The sequence below is a fragment of the Ochlerotatus camptorhynchus genome, unplaced genomic scaffold (assembly GCF_037179485.1).
Source record: "Ochlerotatus camptorhynchus isolate MF236.1 unplaced genomic scaffold, CSIRO-AGI_Acam_v1.1 ptg000402l, whole genome shotgun sequence".
Lineage (NCBI taxonomy): Eukaryota > Metazoa > Arthropoda > Insecta > Diptera > Culicidae > Ochlerotatus > Ochlerotatus camptorhynchus.
The window spans coordinates 1,322,059-1,349,843 of record NW_027040888.1 but is presented as its reverse complement, the minus strand read 5'-3'; the positions used below and the strand labels follow the sequence as shown (position 1 = coordinate 1,349,843).

Sequence of the window (27,785 nt, the reverse complement as noted above, 5' to 3'; positions counted from 1 at the left end):
AAGGAGTGGTCACCGAAGTGAGTCTAACTTGCGAAGATTTTCTTCATGCCCAATCCTTCGGTATTTTTAAAAACCGTGCCCTTCCGAAAGTGAAGATTCTGGATTGCATCCAAATGCAATCAGTGTCTCATTGGCCCGAAAAAAAAAACGTATTCTCTGGATCGCCGCTACCTGTCTACGCCGTAGTTAGGAAGGTTCGACTGCCTTTACGCTTGTTTGTACCGCGGGCAATGAACTGCTCAAAATGCAAGCAACTTGGTCACACCGCTGACTTCTGCTCCAACAAACCGAGCTGCGATCAATGTGGCGAGCTGCATGCAGATGGTCCTTGCCGGGCTACCCCAAAATGTGTTTACTGCAAGTTAATTGCCCGAAGTACAAACAGCAGGTAGAAAAACTAAAGCGGTCTTTGCAAGCTCGCTCCAAGAGATCACTTGCAGAACTCTTCAAAAACACCGCTTCATCTTCCCAAACCACCCCAAAAACCAAAAACACATATGTACTCCATTTTGTCAGATGATGATCAGGGCTCTGACTTAGAGGTTGGTGAAGATAGTCCCTTTGTCTTTAAAGGCAACACGAGAAAGCGATTAAAAAAAACGTCACTCAAAATGCCCGTAAGACCTCTCGTATGGACTCTCAACCTACCTTGACAAATTTAAGAGGTAGCGGAAATGTACCGATACCCCCACCACCGGGATTTAAATCTTTTAATTTTAACAAGGACTTTTCGCCACTTCCGTGATCATCTAAAAGCCCAGAGATCCCAGTTTTTCAGCCAGAAAAACAGCTGAATAATCAGCAGGAACATGATGCCATGTTCACGTTTTCTGGAATTGATGAGAGCATCTTTAATATATTCAACGTCTCTGACTCAACTAGGAACATTATTAATTTAGTGCTTCCATTTGTGGAAACTCTTTTGAAGCAACTACCGTATGCGTGATAATGTTTGCACCATCGTACAAATATGGTTCCCGTTTCACCTGTGCTTTTGAAAGAAGGAAAATGAATGCGATGGCATGTTTTATTCGTGATGCCAAAAATCACAAAACCACTAAAACTCGAAAGGACTGCTCATTTTTGAATCTTTCAAATTTCAGTGGCTGTATGAAATTTATTCTGGGGAAATTCAGAAATCGCACACTGATTATATCAAAAAGTTTTCAAAGTTCGAATACTCTGAAAACAATATCCTGAAGATGAAAATCTTAAAAATTTAACAGTGTAAGGAAGCTTGTCAACATTTATTTAAGGCTTGGAGCCGGAAATCATTCGGTCTCATGGCCATTCGGTCTAATGACCTTCGGCTGGACACCCTCCGCTGGGTCTGGTGACACAATACATCAATTTCTATAAATATGTCATGGATGAATCCTGTAATAGCCGTATCTGCTTTTGTAAACACATATTCTGATAATTGTATTAGTTTGCGTGGGCGAGCTAAGGCTAAGCGTGATTAATCCTTGAAGTTTTCCTCTTTCGACTAAATGCATTTGATCAAATAGAAGCTTTTACAACAATGCCGTCAGTTTTCTGCTGAAAAAGTAGAAAGGTCTGTGTCTAGGGGCACGAACGGGAACTTGACGTAGGACCGCTAGGGCACTGAAAAAAAAAAAATGTGAAGAAAATTTAGTTCTTTTAATTGATCGATCATCTATTATCTTAACTCTTTCCGTTTTTGGTTTGTAGGCATACCAAATTTGTAGTATTTTTTTTTTCAAAGAGAAAGTTGATGAAGAGAATCGATCAAAATCACTTGCACCCCTGCTGAATATAGACCAACAGGCAGATAAATTCTATTCTAACTTTTTACTGTAATAAGCTTGTTAGCCCAGAAAAGGGCCGTTTTGTTGCCAAAGTTGGTGATGATTTAACCTCCGAAACTATATAGAGTTCGTCTGTCGCTTCAAAGCGTAGACGACATCGATGGCCGCTTACACTTGGCGTGTTCAGTATAGGTGACAGCATCACGGATCACATTTTCCAAGAACACCTTCAGTACACCTCGCGTTTTCACGTAGATCAGACCGGAGACACGTTTGACACCGCCACGGTTAGCCAGACGACTGCTTTTGCTACTTCTGTCTGCTCACCACGGCGTTCGAATAGAAAATGAGATGAGGCAAGACAGCAGCATTGTTTTATATCTTTTCAGGTTAAAGCAGAATGATGTGCAACCAAGTGGTACTCGATTATGACGACTGCGTTTGGGAACAACGTTTATTTCATGAAAACAGTGAAACAATTATCACTTTTTATTTGTACTTTTGGATAATGCTTGACATTACCACTTTTTCAATATTTTCTTGTTGGAAATCATCAGTTGGAAGCACTGCGTAGGCATATTTCTGATCGATTGGTGATTAAATTATTGAAATTGATCCAGGGGCAGCTGAGTTATTAATGTTCAAAATCTTTCATAATTTTGTTTCATGTTCCATTTTCGGTTGTCACAAAGTGTACCCCAGTAAAGAAATTAAAGACGTAGCCCTACGGCAAAAGAACCTTATCGAGAAAACCAGCTTTGAAAAAAATAAAATTTTGGATATATCTCGGCTCTCACGTGGAAGATTTTGAGCTTAATAAAAAAAGGCAGCTACATTCTGCTGTTAAGCCTTCATTATTCAACATCTAAGGGACCATCTTGTTAGAGAGAATATCGAGTCACATAGGTAAACTTAAAACATTTGTATGGGACAAATGATCGATGATTTAATTCGAGTTACAAAGCAAAGTGGAGTTAGAGTAAATCGAGCTAGATATAGTTGTCTCGATCTGCAACTTTGCCACTAGTCGTGAGTTTCCAGGAGACCATCTAAAAGAATCTTGCTCGTTTCGACGGATCTCCAATTGCGTTGAAAATATTTAGAATTTACGTTCCTCAATCGAAAATGACAGCTCTGTAATTACACCCCGACAACACCAGAATGCAATACTAAGGGATTAAACGCAACAAACTGCCTATACCGGAGATCGACCGATCAGCCCAACCCATCGATCGAGCAGCGCCAAAGTGATGGAGCCTATTTTTACCGCGCTCGTTACTTAATCTAGATCTCGTAGGGTTATTTTTGGCCATCGGGTTCGGGTTCGGCTATCGCCACCCATCGCCACACCGGCCGATCCGATCAGCAGCAACCCGAACGGTCGCCACCGAGAGGGCGCGCGCAATTCTGAATTATACCGCACTGCCACGACCGAGCACGGCTCAGTCGGCGAGTTTAGCTCATCGGATGCGTGTAAAGTCAGCAGAAATCGGTGGAAAATCGGTGGAAAATCTCCTCTGCCTCAGCCAGCAGTGAAAAAAGCAGTTGTGTGAAATTTTACCCTGTGGGTGTGAAGTGAAAGTAAGAGTGGAGTTTATTCCTTTTATGGACTTGGATCGTGGCTGGGACGTGGCTGGAAATCGGTGATTTGGAAGGATTCCTGGAGGATTGACTTGTGCCGGCTGGATTTCGGTGGAATCTGCGAGGATTTCGTTGCGTTTTGAGGGTTTTGGTGAAATTTTCGTGCACGCAGTTACCCAACATGTGTGGCCATTTATAGCAGAAAAGCAGTATTTCGCAATAAGTGAAAATTTTCAGCCGTGAATCATCGGAGCATTTTAGACGGGGGCAACGGCGATTGTTCGAGAAGAAAATTTTCAAGAGTGCAGAGTTGGAAAATTGTGCGTTTGTGGAGGGGAGGGAGTGCGATGACGAATGAGTGAAAAATATCCACTTCAATGCCACTTTGAATCCGCGAGGTGCTTTCGTCACCTTGCTCTACTTAAGGTGCGTGCCGTGTGTAGGTGGAACAACAGATCGGCCAGTGACAGGTGAAATGAGATTTTAGGAAAAACACTTGCAAGGACTTTAGTTTTTCGATTTTTTTTTCGCTGGTGTAGAATCGCTGTCGGGAATTTATTCAGCAGTGAATCGGATGGGAAAAGATATGATTATATAACACCCCAGCAGACTATCATACGATCTATTCAAATCCTGACTGGTGCGGCTGAGACACAGTGTAAACATTGAAGAAACTCGAGACTGAATGTAATACTATTAAAACGATATAAATAGAAATTTTCAAAAAAGTCTAAAAATAAAGGAACAGAAGATTTTTCCCGCTCGCAGAATTTTGCTCTCTTCGCCGGATCGCAGCAATCCCGTCAGTCGGCGATCGCAGAGTGCTGTGGAAGCATTTGGAATGGAACCTGTTGAACTCGTCGTCTGAACAATATCCAAAACGGTGTGTGCGTGTGTTTGTGTGTGTGTGTGCAATTGTGTAGTAATTGAAGCGCGAAAGATCAAAAGTGTCAGTGCCAAATAAATCCTATTGGACTACCTTGAAAACCGTTGACATTTACATAACACTTTGAATGCAAAGGACGAGACCGCACAAGATCGAAGCAGCCTATGAAGAAACGGGTGGATGCGCGCGAAACGGTAGTGAACATTTTTACCGCTAGGTATCGCCAGTATCGCCGGGCCGAAGAAAAACGCACACCCTCTCGAATGGACGAACAGTTGAGCACGCAGGGTGGGGAAAATCATCGGATTTCGTGCGTGAGTGCAGATGATCAAGAACCTTCGAGCCGGACACGAACCGTGTGTGGGAGTGTTGTGAAATTCGATTGGGTGGTTTTTGGCGGCCACGGTGGAAGAATTTCGTGTGTTGACAATTACCGTTCAAAGATACTCTGCTGGCGGTTGGTGGCGTTAGCGCACTCTGGCACACGGGAAAACTATGTCAGGATTTGCAGAAAGTAGGAAGAAATGGTCTGTGCGTAGCAAAGTGACAGATTTAGGACGCTGTTTGCGTGGTGGCGGCGGTGGATCTAATGAACCGACAGCAAGGTTGCACCAGGAAACAAGTGGCGATAAGTAGATGCGTTGATTGTGGGCGATTTGTGGGGTTAACGAGATGCGTGGGAAATGGGGCCATGAGGTTTATGTTGTCGCATTTTAAGGTGATTCCATGTAGAGTACTTTTTAGCTTTTCAGTTCACAATGTATTAATTCAAAATGTCAAGATTTTGGGGAATGTTTCGGGTTCCTTTAGCTCAGTCGGTAAATGTGCAGCTACAAAGCAAGACCGCTGAATTTAGAGATCTTTCATATTTTTAACAGTCTTGGAGTTTATCATATTTTCAAATTTTAAGATGCCCACTTATCTTGCTGAACTAAAATTCCCAGAATTTTCCAGGTTTCTTTCAGAACTTTAACGGACAATTCGCAGATTTATAAGAAAACTGTGTTTAGAACAACAACTTCATTTCCACATTGGTTTCTTAGACATGACAATCAGTTTTAAGAGAACTGCTTTAGAATCAAAACAATCCTAAATCTAAGGTCTCAAAAAACTAGATGTGTTAAAATTTTCGAACTCCAAAGAATTAAAATAATTTTAGTATAAAAATTTACTAAAATTGGGAGCAGCTTGAACACCACCCACCCAAGGATACAACCATTGCATTGGTAGGCAAACTCTCTACTCTCTGCGACAAACACCAACACTTAAGAAAACGCAAATCATCGATCGGTTGGGAGGGCGTCATCGATCCCTAATGGATTCATGATTATGGGGTGATCGGGTAGATATAGGAAATTAGTCAGTTGGTTGCAATTAGCCGGGTATGACAAACGGTTTCTAAGGACCCCACAAGGGTACACGCTAGTTTTTTGTTCGTGACCAGGAGCTTAAAAACAAGCTATGTTGGAATCATCTTAAAATTATTTACAAGATTTCTTCAGTAGCTTCTGAAGAATCCTCTTAGAATCGTCTCAAATTATCCTCAGCATTCATCTGAGATCTCTTTCTGGTATTCCCTTATAATTTGCTCTCTCTTTGACAGTGTTAAGAAAATTAAAAAAAAAAAATCAAATCTCAACTATCCGATGATCATGCTTGAATTTCGAAGACAAAAATCAATAAGCAAACAACTGCGTATGATATTCCAGGCTGTGATATCGTAGCTCCCTAATATCAAGCTAAAAAAAAACTCACCATCTTCAATTCTCTCTAAACTGTGGTTAGTTTGAGTTTCAACATTTTTGCTTTAAGCTGGGCTTAGACTAGGCAAGTCAAATGATCAACTCAGTTGAATTCAATTGGTTTGAAAAGATGAGCCTGGTTCAACTTTTTTCAATTCAAGTGAGTTGATCAAGTCAGTTGAATGGCATGGTTTACACGTTCAATTCACGTTCAAGTCAGTTGAATTCAACTGACTTGATCAATTGACTTGTCCTGTCTAAACCCAGTTTTACACCCGAGCGTGACCCGAAACTTCCATCACTGCAGCAGTAGCTTCGTGTCTAGTATGGGTGCAGAGCAGCGTATCCAAACACATAAAGCAACCAAAGATGAAGACAAAACGCTTGCTACAACTACCACGATAAACTCTTTATGTAATATAGCTTGATCGGAGTTGTAGAAGGATTAACAAAAATATTCCCGTTAACACACGTGTATCATCTTCGGCTTTACTTCATGAAGCAGCTTGCGAACACTTTGGTCGACAATTTAGGAAGACGATTATACCATTTATACGGAAGACCGCTTGTCATTTTGTAATTTGGAGATATTTTTGATTCCTTCGGTTAAGAGTAAAGAGAAAAAACAAACTCTTTCCGAAAAAAAAAAATAATACGATGTGCAACGGAATCAATTTAGGGTCAAGTCAACTCTGCAATTTCACATGTGATGAGTAGTCTCGCAGTATCAAAAGGAGCTTGTTAAATCAATGTCAAGCATAATGTTTTGTTCCAATATCACGCGTCATATTGAGAGCGTATGAGAGCAAAACAAAATATTATGTCATCACTGCTATTTGAATTCACTCTGTAATGCTCTTTAAATTATTAAGAATTCGTGCCGAATACCCAGCGATTTCTTCTGAATATTTGCTTTGTTTTCACCTCTGTCTTGAAATTCTCTTGGAATTATTCTAGGAATTCTTAATCTTAATACTTAATCGTCGATTTGGCACAACTGGTAGCTCGCCCTCGAAATTATCCCCTACCTGATAGTGGTATTAGTATGCGTGAGCAAGCTGTCAGTTATGCCAAATCGACGATCAAATGCATTGTTTACACAAGCTGATATGCCCCTTCGAAAAAGTAATCGAGAAATGTCTTGTACAATTCCATATAAACGGTTCTCGGAATTAAATTCAATTGGATTTTTTTAATTACTTTGAAATTCACTTCAGTAAGACATTCTTTGGAATTATTCTGTTTGAAATTCAGCTCACAATTTTGAATGTCTCTTAAGAATTCAGTTGCAGTTCTCCTTACATATTCCTTATATTTTTCAACAAGATAGATACTAAGTATTGTCTCTTGCCCCGTAACGTGGGTAGATCACATTTTCGTGGTACGTTACGGGATGTAAGATCTACCACCGATTCGCACGAGTGGAACTTCGGATCAGAAAGTGGCTCCACTTGTCATTTCCGAACACTGGCGCACCTAGCGGTAGAAGGCATCTTCTGCCTGCAGTTAAGATATGCAGCATGCTATGATAGTGTGAGGGCACATAGAAAGCCCGTGTGGAACGCTACCACAACACATTGCTTGTTGAGCAGCAAAACGAACCACTTTTGATTCATCGATTTGTTTGTACTTCCCCTTCTGTTCTGTGACCGATTCCTAGTCTTGGCTACTTTAAACTAGGGGAACAGGATTTTTCAGTAATCACAGGAAAACATCTTAGTCCTTGTTACTTGGGTTGCTTGGACCGAGGATGATCTTGAAACAAGGGAAAATGAGTTACTTATTCTTCACCTATGTGATTCCTAATCTTCTATTCGTTCTCTACACAGCTAAAAAAAAGTAGTGTAAATTTCCGTTACTATGATGCACATAAATGGAGCGTCATATATCATACAAGTTTAGATTATAGATCGTGTAAATTTATGAGACATGTCATGTAATATCCCATATATTGTATGCAACTGTCCACTTTTGTTTGCAACATTTCTTGCAAGTTGCTAGTTTACGTGAAAAGGAAGTTTACATGCATGAATGTTTGCATGCATGGATGTTTACATCGCCAGTAAAATTCAGAACTTTTTGGTGTGTAGGTTGAAGTGATTAAGACTAAGATTCTGATGCATGGTCATTATCGGTGTCATTGCTTAGTTTTGATGCTAAAGAATCCAAATTTGACTGACAAAGGGGCACGCTTTTGGAGGGTGCTTCTCGATTCCTTGCGATGAAGGCAAGAATGACAACTGTATCAAAACCGAATCATTTTTCAATAGTGATAGAGTAATACGAAATGCACTAAACTAACGACACGGGATGTAATAATAGATAAAATTGCTGGTCGCAGTAGTATTATGTCCCGAAAAGAAAAAAAAAAAGGTTGGCTGATCTCCACTGAAGTTCTCAGAATTTTTCAAAAATTCTTGAAATTCTCGTTCTGCTGACTTCTTTGAATTTCTACGAAGGTCTCTGAAAAGTTTTAAAGTTTTTAAAACATCTCTGAAGTTCTCTGGACTTCTTGAAAATCTGGGAACTTCTCAAAACTCCCTGACATTTTCTGAAATTACAAGATTTGCAATGATCTTCCGTGGCGTTCCCTCAATTCTCGAAACAGCCCTGAAGCTTACGGAGCATCTTTTAAAATGTGTTTGCAGTTTCCCGATGTTCTCTGAAGTTTGCTGATCTTTCCTGACAATAACTCAAATTTCTATACTTCCCTTGAGTTCTTGGAATTTCCTGCAATTTTTGAAACTTCTTTAAGTCCCCGCAGCCTACCCCCAAGATCCTATTCCAAGCATGGAGTAAGCAATAATTTCCACCAATAGTTTTCTGCAGCATGCAACATCACGGCTTAGAGCATCGAGAATCGAAGTGTGCTATGCTAGCGATTGGACGTGTTTGTTTTCCCGGTAGCATTTTTTTCGGTCGTTACTGCCGCTCTACTTATTTTTAATAGTTGAGCTTCTTGAAATAAGTTTTATTTAACTCAATGTAGAAGGATATAAATCGTGGCGAGTGCGGATTAACCTTCACGACTATCGATCGTCGTTCGAGGACTTAGTTCTCAGAACTTGCCAAGTGGCCCCGCAAAGTGCATATCCTTTCAAGTGTTCTTGCCACACATGACTGGAGTAAGTTTAATCATTCGGGTGAGACCCTTCTTTTTTGTTTGTTTAATTTTATTTTAAACAGGATTGGAATTCAAATTGAGGAGCTCGGCTAGCTTGGCGGCTGCCGCTTTTGGTTATCAAGTATAAGATCGTGGGTTTATTCCCTAGCTTCTCTAAAACACAACAATTACTATGGTCGCATCGCCTGCTTAACCTTTTGTCTGTACGTCTAAAATAAATCTAAGATCATTGCGAAAATCCATCACAACGGGTATTACATAAAATTCGAAATATGGCTCAACTAAGAGGCAGGCATATAAAGAAGTCTTTAGTATGCAAAAATGTTAGAGAAAAACAAATTTTGTTTCGATGAATAATCAAGATTGTGAAAATTGCTTCGGGTCAAATTGACCCCAAAATACAGACAAAGGGTTAAACGAATCCTTGACCCGTCTTCTACCCAACATCCAACTCCGTAGCAACTCCCAGCGTTACATCAACATCCTTATCCTTCCTTTCCTCGCAACGTAGAAGATGGGCGTGGCCGGTAATGGTAATTGTCATGCTGTCATGTGTCCTATTCACTCCCAAATAGTTTTCCTCAAGCAATTAAAATAGGAACGTTAAAGTAGATACATGACAGTTCCCAGTATGCAATCTACGAATTACTCCGTTACAAACGCAACACAACGTAATTTCGCAAAGTCTCGGCAGTTTACCTGAAATTAATTTGAAATAATAAATGTCGTTTTAGGATTTTCACTCAAGTTTTCAAAATTTTCCTGAAGCTCTCGGGTGTTCTAAATGTAACGGAACTTACGTTTACGCTTAAAACTTTCCCGCAATTCACGGAACTTCCCTGCTTCCGGTGCCTTCCATTCATTTTGGCTAAAAAAAAAATTTATTGAGGCATGAAATAATAAGATATTATGATGCTATTTTGTATGTGTAAGTAACAAGAACAGAAGGTAAAGTTTGTGTTTAAAACATAAAATCTACACATTTAGTTTTGACAGAGTCACAATGAACGATTTTCTGATCGCCTCTTCGCGAAGAGTGAAGAGCGAAGATGACTCTCATGTAGCAAATTTGGCAAATATTAAGTGTCAAAAACAAGCTTCACAACCATACACAACCAAAATATTATAATAATATCACATTATTCCATAATTTCATAAAACATTTTTTAGCCAAATACCGCTAGACCTTACTTCATCGAGGCACTTTCCAAGCAACAATTTTGGTTTTATAACGCTACTAAAGACCATGGTTTTGGCTTGAAGAAAGCTTTAAAACCTCGATAAAACTTGTAGTGTTACTTGGGTTGGAATCCGAAATTTTCTTTAAGTTATCTCTACATCTCTGAAGTTCTCTTGACTTCCCTGAATTTCTCTGGATGTTCCTAAACTTTTCAGAATTTCTTAAAAGTTTTTGAAGTTTTCCTGAAGCAAATGGAACCATTTTGAAGTTCTTTAAGCTCCCCGGAAGTTTCCAAAATATTCGCAGTTTGTTTGTGAAACTTTCTTGAAATTATCAGCATTTCCTTTGATTCCTCAGATCTTCTGCAAAGTTCATAACATTTTTGTGAAGTTAATGGGACTGCCCTGAGGATCTCTCTTTCTTGAAGTTCACGAAGATTCTCTGAAGTTTCCACTAATTTACTCATGATGATCTGGAATCGACCTGAAGATTTCTAACCCTACCTGAAGTTCGCTGGACTTCCGCAAACTTCTTACACAATTCTGTGTTTCTGAAGTGCACTTAACTTCCTGGATGTTTTATGGACTATGCTTTAATTTTCGATACTTCTTACACGTTCCCAATATTGTTCTGACTTTAATGAAACGGCTTTTAAGTCACAGAAATATACCTGTGGTTTTCCTGATACTCATGGAACTGCCTAAAAATTTTGTCTTAAACTAGCCATTTTTAAACCATATCGTTTCGCAGTGTATTGCCTCAACAGAACTTTTATCAAAATTAAATTTCTATTCACCTACTCGGCAACTCCGAAATCGAAATTTATTTACCCTAAACCATCATCGCAGAAATTATGTAAAATTTAGGCCATTAATCGCATGATGGCCTCTTACAACCAATACTGCAAAACCATTGACTTTAAAATGTCTCGGCATAAACCAAAACAATATTTTAACACCACATAGAATCATAACGCATAAGTAGAAAAATTGGAAAGCAGACACTGCTTAATTTTTATTTGAGGCAAAATTGTACTTTTTACATTTTTTTATGTAGAGGAAATGGATGTAATGTCAGCCTAAATGCCCCTAATTTGGGCCCATACATGAATTCAACAATCGACTACATTTTCAATAGCGACCAAAAATATCCAGCAGATTTTTAGTGATGGTCCCAATCTTAGATCCATAGGCCAACATTAGAGCCATTTCCCCTAGTTAAGAAAAAAAAACTGTACATGTATTTGTACTAGTCTACGTCGATTCCTTTGAAATTGTAATCGAAATTTTCTTTAATTCTTGCGAAATTTTCTACAGAAACCCCTTGGAGCATTTTTTTCAAATTCACAGCCATTCTTTTTTTTTAAATCAATTCTATTGGAGTTCTAATCAAAATCCTACATCTTAGAACATTGCTTGCTTTCGTCTGGACCTGGGCTCAAGGCAAATTTCGTTCGGCATTCGCGATTTTCGTATAAAGTTCACGCGGTTTATATTTCAATTTTCTTGTAACAACCCTGCTATTCTTAAACCGATGTCCACAATCAATGTTTGCAAGAATTGCTTAAAAAGTCGTCCAAGATTTCTTCAAAGTTCTTAAAGAAATTTCCGTGGTATATTCTGGGATTCTTGATAACATTCTAGAATTTCTCTAAAAATTCTCTCCAAAGAAATGTTAGTATTCATTTTACAAATCACTCCGCTTATTTCAAAATTCTCAAAGAATTTTAAGAGAATTCATTGGGTCCAAAAATTTTCTCTCCCCTGTGTAGAAAGCTGACTATGCCTTTGCAAATTGATAGGTAGCGCAAAGTTGCTTCTGATAATATTTGCTGAATATACCAACTATACAATGTTTGGCAAGCTATGTATGGAAACTTCTTCTTCTTCTTCTTCTTCTTCCTCTTCTTCTTCTTCTTCTTCGCATTTCAAGCTTATTGCATATCGCATATTAGCTAATTGCGTGCTCTCAACTTAGTGTTCTACTAGATGCACTTCCACAGTTATTATTTGAGAGCTTTCGATGCCTGTACCATTTTTGCATTGGTATAATTGTGTGGCAAGTCCAATCATACTTCTATGCCCAGGTAAGTCGAGACATTTTCCAACCCGAAAAATTCCTAGACTGGCCCGGGAATCGAACCCAGCCACCTCCAGCATGGTCTTGCTTTGTAGCTGCGCTTTTACCGACTGAGCTAAGGGAGGGTGGGTCAATTGTCCCAAAACAAAAATCTAAGTGTTATCCAGGGTAATTTTAAAGCATTTACTATGCAAATTTAACAAATATATACCGAGAATTAAAAATAAAATATGTACACCATATTCTAGAAGAATTGTAAAGTGAATGCTAATTTTTTTTCTGGATATTTTTTTTATAAAGTTCTAAAAAGAAATGCTAAAAATCTTGGAGAAAATTTCAAGGGGACTCCAGACAAAACCCGCTGAAACTATCACTGGGAAAATTCTAGGATGATATTTAACGGATATATGTGAACAATTAATAACATAGTTGTCTTTAACATCTCCCTAATTGATTCGACCAAATTTTCTTCAACATATTTTTTAATTTTTTTTCTGAATTTTCTAGGAGTTCTTACCTGAATACGCCATTTTGAATTTTTGCGAAATTATAAATCTAGATAGAGCTGGAATTAGGGCGAAACAGCTTTTGTAAACAATGACTTCTATCGATGATTTCTAGGAACTCAAGGCACGCCCACGCAGACCAACATATCCATCGGATAGGGGAAGTCTTTCCCCACCTGATGAGGATGTTGGTTTGCGACTGTGAGCCTTGAATTTCTAGGAATCATCGATAGAAGTCATTGTTTACAAAAGCTGTTAGGCCCTAATTCCAGCTCTATCTAGAAATGGTAAAATCATAGTTCAAGTGTTAATTTTTCACCATAACTAACAATTATGCAAAGTTTCATGCAAATCGGAGAAGGTCGCATCAGACTTGCAAAATCAGCTGATCAGAAACGTCTCGTAAAATACTCTATTGGGTTCTTTAATTAAAAAATATATCAATTTTTATACATCATCTGAAGGCTCAACTAATATTTTCAGCTTTATAAGGTAACTTTTCCAGCATTGTGTTGTAAAGTAGCTGAAAGAAGGCTGCAGATACAGCTACAAGCAGAAGCTAGCAAAATACTTTTGAAGAGCGTTTACTCAACTTGTTCACAACCATTATAAGTTTGTCAGTCGCACCGAATAGCAGCAGCCAATAAAAGCTAATGTCACTTTTATACACATACTAATCAACTTTCAACTTGTAGCTGCAAAACAGAGCTAATACAGTGAATATGTTACTCATTTGATGGTTTCTACCCAGCTAATCAGTCTTACTGAATAACACAAACATCAAAAGTGCTTTTTCAACAACTAAACAACCTGCACTTGGCTAATAAACTGTGTTAGTGCTACTTTGGAAGCACTCTTAAAGCCATCTAGGTTTATTTTTTAGACTTGTGCAGTTTTACAGCTTTTACTCCGCTCCTTTACAAAGCTGAACCAACTAGCCGAGAAAAGTGATTCATGTGCACTATTATAAAGCATCTACTCAGCGATGTTGTTGTAGAAGGGCATGTTGATTTGTTTACGGCAGTTCAAAGTGTTGGCGTAGCGAAGTTGGTAGTGTCAAGGTTTGCCAATGCGGTCATCTCGAGCTCGATTCCAGGTTCCGGTGCGGGTTAATAATTAATTTGGTGGTGTGTTTATACACGTTAGCTAATTTAAAATTATTTGATGCACAACTAACTAAACTCACTGAACCATGGACGTTGAGATTACCGGGCCCCCTGTGTTGACCACTCGTCTTTTTCAACGCTTGGGAAAATGAAATTGTTAAAGGCATATAAGAGGAGCTACCTCATATTAGACGAAAATCATTCTCGCTAATGAAATTCAAATGTGTCGTTTATAAGTCGAGCCTTATGAAATTCTTAATTTTTTTTGCCTCAGTGTAGCTGACTAAGTTCACGAGATTTGCGTGTATAGAGGTGTTGAGTAAAGGATGCTTCATACCGTATTACGTTTGAATACAGCTTGTTGCTGTATAAATGAAACGAGTAAAGCGTTTAAATTTTTAACAGGCCGCCGCCATTGCCAAGCTTATAAAGCTGGATGATTAAAAAACAGCTTGACTACGACAGAGGGGTTGCCTCCTGTGAGGAAATGATAGAAGTGACTGCCCAGGGAGTCACAGAAAGTATAAGCACAGTTTATTTTTGGAATTAAACAACGTTATGATAATGGGCTCAAATATCTATTTCATATATATGTTCTCTATAGTATTCTCTTTCAATTGGATGAAAAGTACAGGGTGGCAAGTGAACCAGGAAAACCAGGAAAACCAGGAAAAAGTCGGGAATTTATTTTCACCAGGAAAAACCGGGGAAAACCAAGAATTTCATAAGTCCACCAGGAAAATAATCTTGTTTGTAAAATTTAAATAGGTTTTAAATTTTATGTATGTCAAAGTTTCTTTTTATAATCAGGTCAAAACTTACCATTTTGTTTAAGCTAAATCTTTCACACAACTAAACATTGATGAACAAAATTTACCATGAGAATTTAGTAAATATATTTCGTATTTATTTTTATTTTTTTTTCTCGAATCAATTGCATGTATGATTTGTGCCTAATTGATAGCAGACTTAAGTAGTGCCGATGCGTAACTACTTTGAAGTACCTGTTCATCATGTTCTATAAAAAAGTTCTATTTCTAAAAACTTCAGATAAGGCCTTCATGCAAGTTCTACAAAATTCGGGAAAGTCTTACAAGTTTCAGGAAAATCCTGTGAACTACAGTGATGCCCTACGACGGTCAGGAAATCTCTCCGAACCTTCAGAGAAGTTCTACAAATTTCAGAGAAGTCTTACGAACTTCAGGGGAGTCCTTTAATCTTTGTGGAATAGCTACGAATTTTACAGAATTTTCTACAGATTTAATGTAACTTCTATGACATTTAGGCATTGCTTAAAACTTAAGGATAATCCTGTGACACTTATGGATTTTTTCCGAGCTTCAATACTCTTGGGAAGTCTAACTACACTAAACATCTCCAAGCTCAAAAAAGTTCCTAGAACTTCCGAGAAGTCGATTGAACTACAGGTAGTCCTACGAAATTCATGGAAGCTCTCCAAACTTCAGGGAATTTCCAAGAAATTACCCACAATTTTTTGGAAAACCCTTCGATATTTAAAGCCTTATGAACTTCAGGGAAATTCTTCTAAAATTAGGATCCTCATTTATTCAGTTAAGTCCTTCAAACTTCAGGGAAGTTCTCAGATCTTCGAGAAAGTGCTTCGAACTTGAAAAAAATCTTACGAACTTCTGAGAATTTCTATGAACTTCGTGGTACTTCTACGATATTTAAGAAATTCCTATGAATTAAAAAAAACTCCAAACTTCAGGGAAATCCTTTGAACTTCGGGGAAGTCCCATGAAATTCAGGCAAAACAAACTTCAATGAACCCTTCATGAAAGACCTTAACGCTTCAGGGAAGTTCTACGAACTTTATGGAGTTTCTATGAATTTCAGCAGTCAGTCTTTTTTTTTAATAATAAGAGTTATTAAACCAGCGTTGTTTATTAAATCTTTTAATCATATGATTATAAAATCATGTTGTTATCAAAATTCCGCTAAATAAGATCCTTAATCGTTGACAATTTGCGGAAAATTTCAACAAACTGGATATCCGTAAAATTGTTAGAAGCAAAGGTTTGTTTAAAGAGTCGTCATTCATATCACACTTCGCAATTTCACCTTGAGATAAACTAGCCCGTTGGCTAAAAATCTCAATAACAAAGTTAAAAAAAAATCGCAGTTTCAAAAACAGAAATCACAAGATTTAGGGGCTTATAGGGTAACCAACTGATTTTGGACCCCTAGAGGAAGTGAGATCACGTTTATGTCAAAATAATATTATTTGTTTATTATTATTATGCAATTTACATGCGGTTGTGTTTGAAAGCTACTCATCTTGGATGTAAAATGTCACTAGATGTTTTATTTATTGATATATACTCGAAAAATAATTCTTTTCACATCATGATATTCACATATTTTGGACCCTTCCACTTGATTTTGGACAGTGTCCATAATATATTTTGGACACACTGAATGGGAACGAATATATTTTGGACATGCTGAAGTTCTTTCAACCTATGATTAACCTATGATTAATTACGACGGTAATGTTAATATATATCCTATGTCGCATTTGTTAGGTCCGTCTAGGTGGGAAAATTTTCAAAGAAGATGCCGTAAAACGGGGTGAAATTGATCAGCGGGGTGAATTTGATCGCTGAGTATACCCAATATTGTACTTATGCATAATATTTTTACAATGTATACAAATATACATTCGTACGCTTAATAACGAAAAACATGTAAACAATAGCGATCAATTTTGCCCCGCTGATCAATTACACCCCGTTTTACGGTATGCATAAAAGTTAACCCCCCGTTACTATAGTCGCTATATTCATAGTCTGGCGGATAGAATTACGATCTACCGTAAAGCGGAACCAATTCAATATATTTTAGACCAACAATTAAAAAGGTACTATGAACTTTTATAAACAAAACGTTGATTATTCTTTCCTAGCCAATCGAACGCAAATTACCGGCACCGTCGGATAGGGGAAACTTTCGCCAACCCAAAGATGGTGTTAGTTTAGGTAGGCGAGCCTTGAGTCACGAGAAAACGGTTTCCAAAATTTCATATTCATATAGCAACTATACCCGTTACTCGCGCTGTTGTACTTTGTACAACACATATGAGTTTTCCATTGCCATTTCGTTGCTGCCAATCGATCTGAAACCAACTTGTATTCCTCAAAAAACTTGTTTTGAACTAAAAAAGCTTTGATTAAATTAACCCCCAAAATGCGGATAATAGAGAAAATGTAAATGGAAACCGCGTAAACGGTGTCTATACTACGTGGGATTGACTTAATTGGTTACAACATGGAATATCTCGAGATCCTGACCAGATAGAAAGTTACTGTCTTCGGCAAAGTTGTTCAGGAGGTTAAAGCCAATTTCTTAGTGTACAATTATCTCACTTCGTGGTGCTAGTATACATGTGAAATTCTCGTGTATAAAATATCTCTCCTGACCAGATAGAAAGTAAATGCCTTCAGCAAAGTTGTTCAGGAAGTCAAGCTCTTTTCGTTGGTGGAGTAGTTCAGAAATTTCACACTACGAGGCGCTAGTATATACGTGTAATTCTCGCATATACAATAGCTCGAGTTCTTGACCAGCTAGAAAGTTACTGTGTTGGGCAAACTTGTTCAGGGGGTCAAGACTTTTCGACTGGTAGACAGTAGTTCAGAATTTTCTCACCACGTGGCGTTTGTATACATATACACTTCTCGCATATGATATATCTCGAGATCCTGACCAAATAGAAAGTTACTGTCTTTGAAAAAGTTGTTCAGGAGGTCAAAGTCTATTGCTTGGTGTAGAATAGTTCAGAATTTTCTCACTATGTAGTTTTAGTATACACGTTAAATTCTCTCATATAAAATATCTAGAGAGCATGACAAGATAGAATGTTACTGTCTTGGGCAAAGTTGTTCAGGGTATCAAGGCCTTTTGGCTAGTGGACGGCAGTTCAGAATATTTCACTTCATGGTACTAGTATATACGTGCAATTCTAACATATGATATATCTCAAGACCTGCTAAAAATGTACTGTAATCGGCAAAGTTGTCCAGGAGATCAAACCCTATCGTTGGTGGAAAGTACATAATTTTCTCACTAGGTGACGTTGAAAGACACGTGAAATCCTTGCATATAAAATATCTCTAAATGATCCGCATACTAGTGCCACGTAAAGGGAAAATTCTGAATTACTGTACACCAACGAAAAGATCCTAACATCCTGAACAACTTTGCCGAAGACAGTAACTTTCTGTCTGGTCAGGATTTCGAGATATATCACATGCGAGAACTTCACATGTATACTAGCGCTATGTAGTGAGTAAATTTTGAACTACTGTCCACCAGCAAAAAGGTTATGATCTCTAGACCTACTTTGGCAAAGACAGTAACTTTCTATCTGGTCAGGATCTCGAGATATTCCATGTTGTAATCAATTAAGTCAGAACCCTCGAAGTATAGACACCATTTATGCGGTTTCCATTTACATTTTCTCTGTTATCCGCATATTTTGGGGGTTAACTGTAATAAATATTTAGCTTGTTTAGTTAAAAGCAAGTTTTTTGAGGAATACTCTTTGATTTCAGATCGATTGGTAGCTCGGCTGCAAAATGGAAATGGAAAACTCACACTGTTGTACAAAGTACAACGCGTGAGTACTCGTGTTACAAAAGTTGGCGCGAGTAACGGAGGAAATATAACATAACATAAGGAAACAACTGATCATAACATAAAAAAAATCATTCAGAAGTAAATCTTAATACGGAGACCTGACTCTATGCTTGCAGTCCATATTATTTTTTGTATGGGCTGTTCATAAACTACGTAGACGGTTTTGAGAGATTTCAACCACCCCCCCCCCCTTCCGTAGAAGACAGTCTCAAACACAAAATTTAAAAAAAGTGTATGGACCGTAGACATCTGCCAAGCGCTCCCACCCCCCTAAAGCGTCTACGTAGTTTATGAACAGCCCCTTAGTTAAATGCGTTTGGGAGATAGGAAAACTTTTGTGTAAAACTAGGAACTAGGAAAACTAGGAAAACTCAGAGTGGACCACTCTACGTGTTTTGCCGTTTTTCCTATTTTGAATCGCCTGATAAACAAGAAATATATTTAAAAACAATGAATTCATATAATTTTGATTGATTTACTTCCCAATTTAATCAGAAAGCTGAGATAATAGCACGATCGACCAACCGGAATTTTTTTGTCGCTCTTTTGGTGATTCTCATTTGATAAGTGTCCAAAATAAGTTGGTAACATTTTTTTACGATCTTTTTTGGACACTTTTTATTTAATACTTTTTAAGTAAAATCTTAAGGTGAAATCTTTATAAACACGTGAAATACATCTTCCAAAGTCAGATAAACTGATTTGATAAAAAAAAATCATTGAATTGTATATTTTAGACCAAATTTAAAACAAGTCCACTAACGCCGATTCCTCTTGACAAACGTCGAAACATGAAACTTTTTCGATAACATTTTCTAAAACTGCATAAATTGAGCAATTGTAAGCAATTTGAGGTGAACTAATGATCTTGAGACATAGCAAGTAATTGAAAGAATGTAATTACAACATCAACCCAGATGAATTTGAAGAAACTAGACAGTAAGCGAGGAAAATATATGAAAAGGGTCCAAAATATGTAGGGGTCCAATTCAAGTTGGTTACCCTAGATCTCTAAATTTCAGACTAGGCTCCACGCTAGTCTGTCGTATCTCAGCTTTTCTTCGTCATATACCCCTAAAATCGCTCATTTTACGGGTTATCGCAAATGTTTCAATGTCAATCGTAATTAATCTTGTAAGCAAAGATATTTTTTGCAAAAAAATGAGTGTGAAAACGCTTTGCTATTATAGTTTTAGCACATAGAACGGAAATAGGCGCCATGATACGACGAAGTACCGTGGCTCTTTACTAGCTTCTTTACAGCAAACAATCAGATAAAGATTTCACGGGCATTCACAAGAACCTTAATACCTATTTTGGTTTGTGAAATTCCGCATTGCGCGAAGAATGATGGTACAAGGATTCACTTTTTTTTATTTGGTTTTTAAAACCAGGAAATTTTTAAATCATTGACCAGGAAAACCAGGAAAAAAAATCAGGAATTCCAAAATGGAAATTCACTTGCCACCCTGAAAGTATCCACAACTCCTTTAATTGTATGCCAAGAAGCGAACTTTTGATCTGACGCTTCAACACAGATTCCTTGGTGATAATTTTGGCCACTTGTGTCCAGTCTTTTTCAAATTCTTCTTGGCTCACCAAGTTTCGATTGACCAAGCTTTTTGCACACACAAACTTGTTAATCAATAAATAAACAACAACACACATCGATGAATAGCTGATAAACTTCATCGGGGTAGAAATGGCGTCGAGATGAAAGTATGCTTATACTTTCGCGAACACCCTATATTTAGGTTCTGAAAGCACTCACCATCAGAGGGCGGGCCGGCTTCGATCGTATAGGTAGAGGGCAAATAGTCTTGAGAATGTATGATGAAATTCACTTTTATATTTTATATTTATATTTCTACACGGGGACGACTCCAAATTGAGTTGAATTCAACGCAATTTTGCAAAAAAGCGTATTTGCTCACAATCTGCTGATCTTTGGGAAAAGGCGAGGAAACTATTACGCAGTCTATGAGTTATCTACGTTTCATGCGAATTTGAATAAAAACCACACAATGTTGAGGCGATATCATCGGCTGTGTACATAATGTTGCTATCAGTGCTGATAAAAATCAGTCCTTCTAGACTCAACTTAGCTGAAAATGAAGACAACCTTTGCAAAATGATTATTTTCATATTGCACAAATAGGGTGCTGTAGAACGCGTTGTGCTAGTTTTTATACACATATGGATTGCAAATTATTTTTTCATGATGAATTGATGATAATATCGTGGTTTTATGCTCTTGAGTTGACAATATTCAAAATAATCATTTTGCCCAAAATGAATTTGATTATTTTGCTTTTGAGGATCACTTCTAATTTTGACAATTTTGGGTTGGATAATCAAGCAGTGGTGAATATTAACAAACGTGTATTAGTTGATGTATAACGAACTCATTTGTTCGTTTCGGTCGGCCTTCACAGTGAAGATATTCGAAACGAACGCAATTCATCTACACTGGGTTGAAGCGCTACTCATTGCGTGTGATTCTGTATATACTTCAATCATTTTTTTTTGTCTATTCGATATATGTTTTATATCGAAGATGCGTCACACATACCAAAACGGTCAGGCCTACTGTGCAACGTTTAAGGGGCAAGATGATTCAGAAAATATCGGCCTTGTTTAAAGCGAATATTTAAACATAATGCTTCAAAATCCAACAAATTGATGAAACGTGGACATCTCGTACCGTACGTTCCGTTTTTGGTAATTATATGATTGGCTGGTCGTTGGAAGCATCTGGGCTAGAAATTTTAAGTGATGCTCCATTTTCCTCTGATGGTTGAGACATGAGCACTAACTCTTGTCGTAGCCTTTTATGGCTTACGCCATTGCTCGCTTTCAGGAAAACGAAGAGGGAAAGGAAAAAGAGAAGGTCAAAGGAAAAAAAGGCCGAAGCGAATTCATTGACGTTTCAATTGACGTTCAATGTGTTAGGCTGAGTTTAGCGTCAAGAAGCAGTGTTACACTTTTAAAAATATCTCAACAATTTGTTCCTCTTTATCAAACCAACCTAACGGTACGTACAGAAAGGTAAATAAATTTGCAAGCCATCAGTAATAATAACATTCTGTTTGGTGTTAAACAACGCTAGATTAAGAAAGACTAAGTGCGGGTGCCGGAAATGGGATAGTTAAACCTATAATCTATAAACATAAGTAATATTTTTGATTTGGAATATACAATATAAAAAATCATAGCGAGGGTGGTCCCTACCCGAGTTTTGTCACTATTAACAAGGCATAAGAATTAACATGGACTAAAATCTGATCCTTTGATTACTGAAAAATTCTGTTCCAATAGTTTGAAGTTGTCAGGACTAGACGGTGGTAGATCTTATACCAGTAACGCATCACGAAAAGATGATCTACCAGTGTTACTGGTTTTGAAAGATAAAAATGGTCAAAAAGAGACGAACTCACCAAGTTTAGCCAATTGAACCAAAAGGCAGCATGACATATGTTGATGTAGTCGATTTGTATGTGCACTGGCAAGCCTTTTCTTGGCCATCAGTCAGGTTCAGAGCTGAGATTCAGCGATGGGACGAATGATGGGACGAATGATGGGACAAATGATGGGACGTCTAGGGCCCCGTGAAGATTCTACTTGGCTTCGGAACAGCAAATAACAGGAACGTCGAAAATGATAGAATGAGCTGCAGGTCTCGCAGGACTTCCTCTGTGTTAGTGATATCGCTGAGGAACTGGAAATCGTGCCATTTTGATTCTCGTTTATTTTTTCAAAATGGTGCATGTGATATTTTGCAGCAAATCATAACACAAAAAAGACTCATCGAATTGAAATGATATCTGAGACAAGGTTGTATGGATCTCGATTGTTTATCTAGAAAAAAAAAATACACAAATTTTCTTTAAAAATTAAATAAAAATGTTGAAAACTTTAGTAATAAAAGAAATAATATTTTAAAGATTTTTAAACTTATGTTTATTTGAAAGCTTATCAAAAATGCTAACTTTTCTGTTTTTGGTCACAATGGAATCTTTAAAATTGACCAAAATCGTAAAACATCCTCTTTTAGGTAACAATTTTTTACTTCCTACATACTTCAGCTAGAGTTTACATAAATCCCCTCTCAGTGTCTGACAAACATAGATGGTTAGGCATGTGGCTTGGTTTGCCAGAGCTTCTAACACTTTGGTTATTTGAACTGCCACTCTTTGTGCTTTAGAAATATTTTTCGAATTCCACCATTTAGCCAGATTGAAGTTGAAACAATATCATCAGCTTTTCTTCTCAAACGCATCCAATTTCACTAGGCTGTGACTTTTTCTATAAGCGATTGCGTCTTGTGAAATGCCGCAATAGATCACGTAGCTCACCGAGTAGACGAAGGCCGCGTGAAATGATCAGGAAATATCTCAATAAACTTTGCTTTTAAATTGCTCCGATGCCTCTTGCTGTCAATTAGAATAAAAAAAAAAGTTCCTTCAGCACTTCCCCATTTCGTAACGTTTCGAAATGAATCCCAACCAAATGTCCGTCTCCGAAACAGCATTACGAATTCCCGTTTCATAATCGCGCTCTTCGGCCGGCTTAAAGTTGCCATTGGGTTCATTGGTCTTAAAATCAAATTTATCTGTCGCATACCCAGCTGGGGGTTTGGGCGGGCAAAACGTCACCTCTCGCACACAAATCCGCCATTGATCGTAAATTCTACTACAGCAAGCCATTAAAAAAAGCAATGAAAATGTTTCCTTTCCTCCGTGGTGGTGTGTCGGACATGGCAAAATAAATGAAAATTCACTCTGCCACCGTTTTCTTGACGCAAGTAATTAAGTAATATTGTTATTTTTAAAATCTCAGTTCAGGGCAGAAATGTGTTTGATTCAGAGTGGTGCTTCTCACACCAACAACACAATAAACGGAATTCCGCAAACAGTAGAGTGCAAAAGCTTTGACTTTGGGCCGTCTAGGATGAAAGTTTGAATATTTTCACTGTTCCACTCGGGATTTTGTACACTCGATTCTGATTTTACGCAATTTTCATTTCTCGCACAGCACGAGAAAAGGGCCTATCATTGTTGATCGATTCTCTTCATCGATTTTCTCTTTCGCGAATCACCCGGCTACAAATGCATTTTCCATTCAGTGTAGTAGCCGTGGTATACCAAAGAGAAAGTCGATGAAGGTAATCGATAAGCGACGATAGGCCCTTTTCAAATGTTCCGCGAGATCTACTCACTTTTGCTTTCATGCAGGATAGGTTTCAATACCACCATATTATTCTTTGATTTTTCGAAACAAGTTGCATTAAATTTGGTTGCAATACGAGATCAGACGATCAAAAGTATCTGCCTCTACCGCGTTAAAATAGAATTGGGTGTATTTCGGATTAGTATTATTACTGCGATGAGGTAATGCAATGCATTTTTTCGTTGAGAATGTTAAGTAATGATTCACTTTCGGTTGCAGCAATGTTTAGAGGTTTGGCTCTGTTTCAAAGGAAAATTCATCTAAATCTACATCTCTGTGACAAAGTGATCAACGATAACACTTTGTCAGAAATGTAAGCAGTGATGATATAATCTTCTTCCACATTTTATGACAAACAGCCTTTCCAGCTATATATTACACTAGTTTACAGCATTTTTGAACTCGGTAAGGCGATGATCATTTCCAATGCAAAATCCTACGTTGAATTCAATGCCGTGTTCAGAAAAAATTAAAGTAGAGCCATTTTTGAGATATACAAAAATTTTGATTTTTTGAATTTTGGACAAAAGTACGATTACTAAAATGTCAATATCTTTGGAACTAGTGCACCAATTTTAAATCTTTTTTTATGAAAATGAAGCTTAATATATTTGCTATCGTTCACTAGAATATTATGTCTTAATTAAAAATTTAATTTTGAAGTCATTTAAAAATTTACAGCATTTTTTTTATTTTTCCTGCGAATTTTCCATAAAAATCTTGTTTTAATCAACATTTTTAATGGGATAAAAAGATTCAAAAAATCATTCCATAATTTATTCTTAAAGTCCATTCAAAACCGGAGAACATGAGCCTTTAACGGATGAAATCGGTTGGAAATTGTCGAAGTTATGAAATTTTTTGTAAAATAATGGAAATTGAATGTCCCAAGATTGGCCGTTGTCCCGCTCCTAGGTTCATGCACCACTTCCAGTAAGCCTTTCTGCGGACGTGTACGCATACGGTGCATTTCACTAACACTACCAGCAATATAATTTACGCTAGTGTTTGTGAGACCGCTCGGCGAGAACCTAACGCAACCAACTCAATTTGACAGCTTTCTTTCTTTAACATTGCTTAACGATGTATACGACAAAACGTGAATTCAAGTGTAACAATGTTCCTCAAAAGTTTTGTTACGCGTGTGGCAACTATATATTTACAAAATCGGTCAATTTCACTGGAACTGGAAATAACTTCGACAATTTCCAACCGATTTCATCCATTAAAGGCTCATTTTCTCCAGTTTTTAATGGACTTTAAGAATAAATTATGGAATGATTTTTTGAATCTTTTTATCCCATTAAAAATGTTGATTAAAACAAGATTTTTATGGAAAATTCGCAGGAAAAATAAAAAAAATTCTGTGAATTTTTAAATGACTTCAAAATTAAATTTTTAATTAAGACATAATATTCAAGTGAACGATATCAAATTTATTAAGCTTCACTTTCTTAAAAAAAGATTTAAAATTGGTGCTCTAGTTCCAAAGATATTGACATTTTAGTAATCGTACTTTTGTCCAAAATTAAAAAAATCAAAATTTTTGTATATCTCAAAAATGGCTCTACTTTAATTTTTTCTGACATTTAGAAACGTTGGTCAACCACTAAAGTTCACACTTTTTATGTTGTTTTGTAAACTAGTGTTATCAACTGCTTCCATCATCCATGACCTTCTCGATCTTGAACCTTTTCAACGAATTTTCTTAAACATCTGGACGAAACTAAGTCCCCAAAATTTCCAAACCAACCAACCTGTAGATCTAAGAAGTATGCTGAATTTTTACATCCTCCCTGAGCTTTTCCGAGATTTCCTGAACTTCTACGATTCTTGCTGAACTCCTACGAAGTTCCTTGCCCTTCTATGAACTGCAAGGTTACTGATTATCGCACTGAAGTGATGGTCGGATTATTTTTTCATCGCGGTAGAAGAACAGTGTGTGTGCAGTTCATTCTTCGTGTGCGATCGCTTCTATTGACGAAGCAATTCGTGTTATTTTGTTTCTCCCACCCTTCCCTTCATTCGCTGAGTGACCACATGCACCCATTGAGCACTCACTCTCAAATTTCCAGCAACACGATCCCAGCAATCGTTCTTCACGAGCGATGCCACTCATAGAAGAGTACACCCGGATTGATCCTCTTCATGAAGAGCATCATTGTTATTATCATTCATAAACGAGGCTTTGTGCGGTTCTTTGTGATGATGAGTGTCTTGATTTTGATAGTGGGTTAACGGGAGCTAGTGCAAAAGGGAATATTTTTTGTTTCATTTACACAAACATTAATGAGAAACATCGTTAGAGAAAAAATAGCTTCCCGACGCGATGAAGAGGCATTTTCAGCGCCAATCCGCTTCGTGCGACATCATTAGAGCATATTCAAATATTCTTCGTGATGATCAAAGCATGAGCATCGCGTTGATGCTAAAAACCATTCGCATCGTCATGCAGGCTACATCATACGAAGAACGCTCTCCACCACTCGCAATGTGAACGACGAAGATAAGAAGAGCACGCAACCCGAAGGTTTGAGTGGTGCGTCGGTACTCACACAGAAAAAAAAAGTTGATGAATATTACATCCAAACAGCTGCACAGAGGTCATTCCGCTGGTGGTGTTGTACGTTGTATACGTTGTACGATGTATACCGATTTTGCGAACAAAATTACATCCGTTGATGTAATATTGTGTCTGATTTTTGCTATTACATCATTATTTCATACATCAGCTTGAATCGTATCAACGTATCGATATTACATTTTTTTTTTGCTGTGCACACTCCTCACTCACCGAGCATTCTTTACGATTTGCTTTTATATGGGCATCCACATCATTCAAGAGTTTTGCTGAGATACCGATGCTTCGAGTGCCGTCGCACACGTTGAACGGAAGATTGATTTGGTAAAATTAATTAAAAAATCCATTAACTAGCATGCAAATATAAAATTTTACCTTCGATTTCAGCCCGGGATTAATGTAGGGAGACCCCTGAAAATTGGATTTTCAGAATTAACTAATTATAGATAGATTTCTCGCAAATGCCTTATTGTAGAAACTTTTAGAACTTTTGGTGGGGAACATCTCAAGTAACAATTCAGTAAACATTTAACATTCACTCTGATTTATGATAGTTTTATAATGGCAATGAACAACCCATTTAGTTTAAATATAGCATTTCAAAGTGGAAAACATTCAGCCTGCTTAGTTATTCAGCTTTTTGCTGTTTTAAAAACCTTTTATAGTCTGACAAGAAAGTCAAAACCTGTCTTGTTTTTAAAATAAATTTAAAACAGTTATCAATCCCTTCTTACAACTGTTCTGTTATTCAAGCATAAACGTCATTAGCAATTGTTTATTAATGTCTTGATAAAATACTTTATAAACGTGTTCTATTATTATAAAAGCAACCATAAAACCATGAGGTATTGCATTAGAGCAAAAAGCATTTATTGTTGCTTTATAGGCTTTTTAACTCCTCAATAACTCTGTTTACAAATTGAACTTAAAAGATGGTCCCTCATAGTCAATAGAAGCCAAATTTATGACAAGGAAATTTGGAAGGATAGACGAAGTAGGATGAAAGTCGATTTCACCCAAAGTTACTGATTTAGAAGAACCAGCACACCATCAACGAATGACCATCTGGTGGAGAAGACTAACATTAGCGGGGCCCTCGAATTCTTAAAACATTGTCGAAAGTTGAAAAACATACCAGCCTTCTCCAGATCTTGCGAATAGATGACAATCGAAATAAAAACCGACAGCAAACCACTGAAACTGTTTCATTCAAGGATATATCCCTGCATCGTTGGATGGTGCACTTCTGTAACCATCCGGAAGAAAGGGATCTTTTTCGGGAACGATTGCACTTCCAGCTGTTCGAAATGTGAAATCTCGATTACTTTTTCGAAGGGACGTATCAG

At 37.5% G+C, this 27,785-nt stretch overlaps 1 protein-coding gene across 15 annotated transcripts in view; it reads left to right on the top strand.

The window, feature by feature from the left end:
* Positions 1-3,201: 3,201 nt before the first annotated feature.
* bent (projectin protein bent) overlaps positions 3,202-27,785 on the top strand; it is a 134,050-nt gene continuing 109,466 nt past the window's right edge. For 14 of the 15 annotated variants that reach the window (XM_065233449.1, XM_065233459.1, XM_065233457.1 and 11 more), the window contains exon 1: positions 3,202-3,350. The gene's annotated coding sequence lies outside the window, so the exon portion shown is untranslated. Of the gene's footprint in view, positions 3,351-4,214; positions 4,234-27,785 lie in introns of those variants that run through there. The other variant, XM_065233448.1, reaches the window with a different exon arrangement.